This window comes from Ovis canadensis, chromosome 18, assembly GCF_042477335.2.
Source record: "Ovis canadensis isolate MfBH-ARS-UI-01 breed Bighorn chromosome 18, ARS-UI_OviCan_v2, whole genome shotgun sequence".
In the NCBI taxonomy this organism is placed as follows: Eukaryota; Metazoa; Chordata; class Mammalia; order Artiodactyla; family Bovidae; genus Ovis; species Ovis canadensis.
Genome location: NC_091262.1, coordinates 54,450,787 through 54,455,915, shown reverse-complemented (window position 1 = coordinate 54,455,915; position 5,129 = coordinate 54,450,787). Strand labels below are relative to the sequence as shown.

At 38.9% G+C, this 5,129-nt stretch overlaps 1 non-coding gene across 1 annotated transcript; it reads right to left on the bottom strand.

Moving 5' to 3' along the window:
* Positions 1 to 3,936: 3,936 nt before the first annotated feature.
* Positions 3,937 to 4,043, bottom strand: LOC138424042 (U6 spliceosomal RNA). Its single transcript, XR_011250612.1, has one exon. It is a non-coding gene; the product is annotated as a U6 spliceosomal RNA (small nuclear RNA).
* Between the last annotated feature and the right edge of the window lie 1,086 nt (positions 4,044 to 5,129).

Genomic DNA, 5,129 nt, shown 5'->3' with positions numbered 1-5,129 from the left:
TATGAGGGTGGTGGCAGAGGGTGGGGAAGCTGGTTGAAGTAATATTTCTTTCCTAATATAGTTGTATCTTTTGCATCATTAGGAGAAACCCCAAAAGACTTTATAGGAGTCTATGTTAGAAATATGGTCATACCCAGAGACTTTTCCTTAGGGAAGAACCCTGAGGCAATGTTTGACCCAATCAGCAGCCCTGTCTACTTTTTCTCATAATAGGATGCCCTCAACTTGAGTTAATTCAGTTTCCATTCACTGGTCAGTAGCCCTGGATTAGTCATCATACCTCTTAGGTATTGTTTCTTCATCTACGGCATGTGGGAACTAGATTAGATGATTTCTAAAAATCCTCAAGGTAATCAGAGGCTGGAAACAAACTTGGCTTAAAATGGTTTCAGATGGTTTTGCTGCCCTATTTGTTGTGTATACAAATACACACACACATACATAATGTAATATTGGAATATGAATCCTACTCTCTCTACTTTATAGGGTGGTTGTAATGATCAAATTGGAATAATATTTATGAAAGTATTTCATAAACTGTGAAGTGCTTTGCAAAATTAAGATACTATAAACATTTTACATTATTCTCCTAACCACGCATACATACTATTTGTGTAACTAGAATATGTTATTAGATAGTATTCAAGGAGCTAAGATTCAACCATTCTCACTTTATCATATGTTCATGTTAAAATTAGTTCATACTAAGGTGTCAAACAACACTCCTGACAAATAGTAAAATACCACTCTTATGCAGAATATGGTATAGTAAATCCATGCAAATCTGATGAAAAGAGATGTAAAGGACTTTTGAGAGTTTAATGCTGGTATTCCTTTTAGCTGTTCACCTGCATAAAACAATGTTAAATGAAATATACTTTGTTTGGAAAATCATTAAAGAATGTCAATTTGTAAAATTAGGCATTATGGAGAAAGGAGAGGTAAAACAATGAAATTAAAATTATTACAGGACAGATTCAGTAAGATTTGCAGTTTAACTCACATGAAACAGGCATATGCAGATGATAACATCTCTTTCATTGTGCTGGGTATATTCTCAGTTTTGTGTTTGCTTAGTAATAGCTTTTGAACTGTGGTGTTGGAGAAGACTCTTGTGAGTCCCTTGGACTAATCCATTCTGAAGGAGATCAGCCCTGGGATTTCTTTGGAAGGAATGATGTTAAAGCTGAAACTCCAGTACTTTGGCCACCTCATGGGAAGAGTTGACTCATTGGAAAAGACTCTGATGCTGGGAGGGATTGGGGGCAGGAGGAGAAGGGGACAACAGAGGATGAGATGGCCGGATGGCATCACGGACTCGATGGACGTGAGTCTGAGTGAACTCCAGGAGTTGGTGATGGACAGGGAGGCCTGGCGTGCTGTGATTCATGGGGTTGCAAAGAGTCAGACATGACTGAGTGACTGAACTGAACTGAGCCATATTTCTTCATTTCTATTATACATCTGTATCCTATTTTATTTGTACATTAAAATTAATTATCTTGGAAGCCCACAGATTAATTTGGTACATGCATATGTACTCCTTTAAACACCTATAAATAGCAAGTCTTAGATTCTTGCCATCCCCCATGGAGTCTGCTATTTTCTTTTTGTGGCTTCATCTTCCCAAGAAGAACTCAAAGCACAGTCACTTGGGATATGTAGGTCACAGTGGAGGTCAGCAGTTAGAGTGACTGATTACCAGCTCTCTCCTAGGTTTTTGAGGAGGCAGAGCAGTATGATGGCAAGAATATGGTCTGTGAATGAGACCTGAGTAAGTCTCCAGGTCTCCATTTCTACATTCATACAATGAGGGGGTCATTGTTTCAAGATTTCTTCAAATCTAATTAGGAAGTGGGGTAAACAGAGAGTGTTGTATGGAGTTGAGATTATTAAACTGACTGGGTTTGAATCCTGGCTCCACATAGTTATTGCAGTGGGGGCTTGTTATTAACCTCTTTAACCCTCCATTCCCTCTCCTCTAATAGATAAAGCAGTAGCTCTTTTTTTTTAATTTAAATTTTTAAAAACTTTATATTGGATTATAGTTGATTTAAAATGCGTTAAATTCAGGTATAGAGCAAAGTGATTCAGTTATACATATGCATATATCTGTTCTTTTTTTTTTTGTTTGTTTTTTATTTTTAGTTTTTTATTTTTTACATTTTAAAATCTTTAATTCTTACATGCATTCCCAAACATGAACCCCCCTCCCACCTCCCTCCCCATAACCTCTTTCTGGGTCATCCCCATGCACCAGCCCCAAGCATGCTGCATCCTGCGTCAGACATAGACTGGCGATTCAATTCACATGATAGTATACATGTTAGAATGTCATTCTCCCAAATCATCCCACCCTCTCCCTCTCCCTCTGAGTCCAAAAGTCCGTTATACACATCTGTGTCTCTTTCCCTGTCTTGCATACAGGGTCGTCATTGCCATCTTCCTAAATTCCATATATATGTGTTAGTATACTGTATTGGTGTTTTTCTTTCTGGCTTACTTCACTCTGTATAATCGGCTCCAGTTTCATCCATCTCATCAGAACTGATTCAAATGAATTCTTTTTAACCGCTGAGTAATACTCCATTGTGTATATGTACCACAGCTTTCTTATCCATTCATCTGCTGATGGACATCTAGGTTGTTTCCATGTCTTGGCTATTATAAACAGTGCTGCGATGAACATTGGGGTACATGTGTCTCTTTCAATTCTGGTTTCCTCGGTGTGTATGCCCAGAAGTGGGATTGCTGGGTCATAAGGTAGTTCTATTTGCAATTTTTTAAGGACTCTCCACACTGTTCTCCATAGTGGCTGTACTAGTTTGCATTCCCACCAACAGTGTAGGAGGGTTCCCTTTTCTCCACACCCTCTCCAGCATTTATTGCTTGCAGATTTTTGGATCGCAGCCATTCTGACTGGTGTGAAGTGGTACCTCATTGTGGTTTTGATTTGCATTTCTCTAATAATGAGTGATGTTGAGCATCTTTTCATGTGTTTGTTAGCCATCTGTGTGTCTTCTTTGGAGAAATGTCTATTTAGTTCTTTGGCCCATTTTTTGATAGGGTCGTTTATTTTTCTGGAGTTGAGCTGCAGAAGTTGCTTGTATATTTTTGAGATTAGTTGTTTGTCAGTTGCTTCATTAGCTATTATTTTCTCCCATTCAGAAGGCTGTCTTTTCACCTTGCTTATATTTTCCTTTGTTGTGCAGAAGCTTTTAATTTTAATTAGATCCCATTTGTTTATTTTTGCTTTTATTTCCAGAATTCTGGGAGGTGGATCATAGAGGATCCTGCTGTGATTTATGTCTGAGAGTGTTTTGCCTATGTTCTCCTCTAGGAGTTTTATAGTTTCTGATCTTACATTTAGATCTTTAATCCATTTTGAGTTTATTTTTGTGTGCGGTGTTAGAAAGTGATCTAGTTTCATTCTTTTACAAGTGGTTGACCAGTTTTCCCAGCACCACTTGTTAAAGAGATTGTCTTTACTCCATTGTATATTCTTGCCTCCTTTGTCAAAGATAAGGTGTCCATATGTGTGTGGATTTATCTCTGGGCTTTCTATTTTGTTCCATTGATCTATATGTCTGTCTTTGTGCCAGTACCATACTGTCTTGATGACTGTGGCTTTGTAGTAGAGCCTGAAGTCAGGCAAGTTGATTCCTCCAGTTCCATTCTTCTTTCTCAAGACTGCTTTGGCTATTCGAGGTTTTTTGTATTTCCATACAAATCTTGAAATTATTTGTTCTAGTTCTGTGAAAAATGTGGCTGGTAGCTTGATAGGGATTGCATTGAATTTGTAAATTGCTTTGGGTAGTATACTCATTTTCACTATATTGATTCTTCCAATCCATGAACATGGTATATTTCTCCATCTATTAGTGTCCTCTTTGATTTCTTTCATCAGTGTTTTATAGTTTTCTATATATAGGTCTTAAAAATATGGAACGCTTCACGAATTTGCGTGTCATCCTTGCGCAGGGGCCATGCTAATCTTCTCTGTATCGTTCCAATTTTAGTATATGTGCTGCCGAAGCGAGCACTATATCTGTTCTTTTTCAGATTCTTTTCTCATATAGGTTATGATATACAATATTGGTAGAGTAACTCTTTCACTGAGTTGTTATGGGTGTTAATGAACCCCTCTGTAAGGCAGCTGGTTCTCAACAGACTAGCCCTTACTGTTGTATAACCTTGAGAAAGCTATTTAACCTTGCTGTGTCACTTACTTCATTGGTGAAAGGAATCAACATTGATACTTCTCTAAAATCATTTTGAGAATTAAATCCATCAATGCGTGTAAAGGACTTAGAATAATGCCTGGCTTGTAGCAAATATAATAAATATTAGAGGAAGAAGGGAGAAATTCTAATTAGCAGCATCAGATAGGGTGGGATTTAGATGAAATTAATTAAAGGATCATTAAGGTTTTGACTTCCCTGGTGGCTCAGATGGTAAAGCGTCTACCTACAATGCGAGAGACCTGGGTTCAATCCCTGGGTCGGGAAGATCTCCTGGAAAAGGAAATGACAACCTACTCCAGTATTCTTGCCTGGAAAATCCGATGGATGGAGGAGCCTGGTAGGCTACTGTTCATGGGGTCGCAAAGAGTCGGACACAACTGAGTGACTTCACTCACTCACTCACTAAGTTTTTGACAGACTGGGAAAATAAGGACATTCAACCTATAGGAAAACAGCACCAGCCAAAGAGTCCCCAAAAATGCATGGCATGCTGGGTGACACTTTTTAAAAATATATTTATTTATTTGTTTTTGGCTGTGCTGGGTCTTCGTTGCTGTGTGGGCTTTTCTATAGCTGCAGCGAGCAGTGGCTACTCTCTAGCTGTGATACATGGCTTCGCACTGCAGGGGCTTCTCTTATCGCAGAGAGCACGGCCTCTAGGGCTCTTTGTACATATGGGCTCAGTAGTTGCAGTTCCTGGACTCTAGAGCACAGGCTCAATTGTGGCGCACAGACTTAGTTGCTCCGAGGCATGTAGGATCTTCCCAGGTCAGGAAGTGAACCAGTGTCTGCTACACTGGCAGGCAGATTCTTTACCACTGAGCCACCAGGGAAGCCCTGACTCTTGGTTTTATATATAACAGAAACATATATAAATGAAATAGG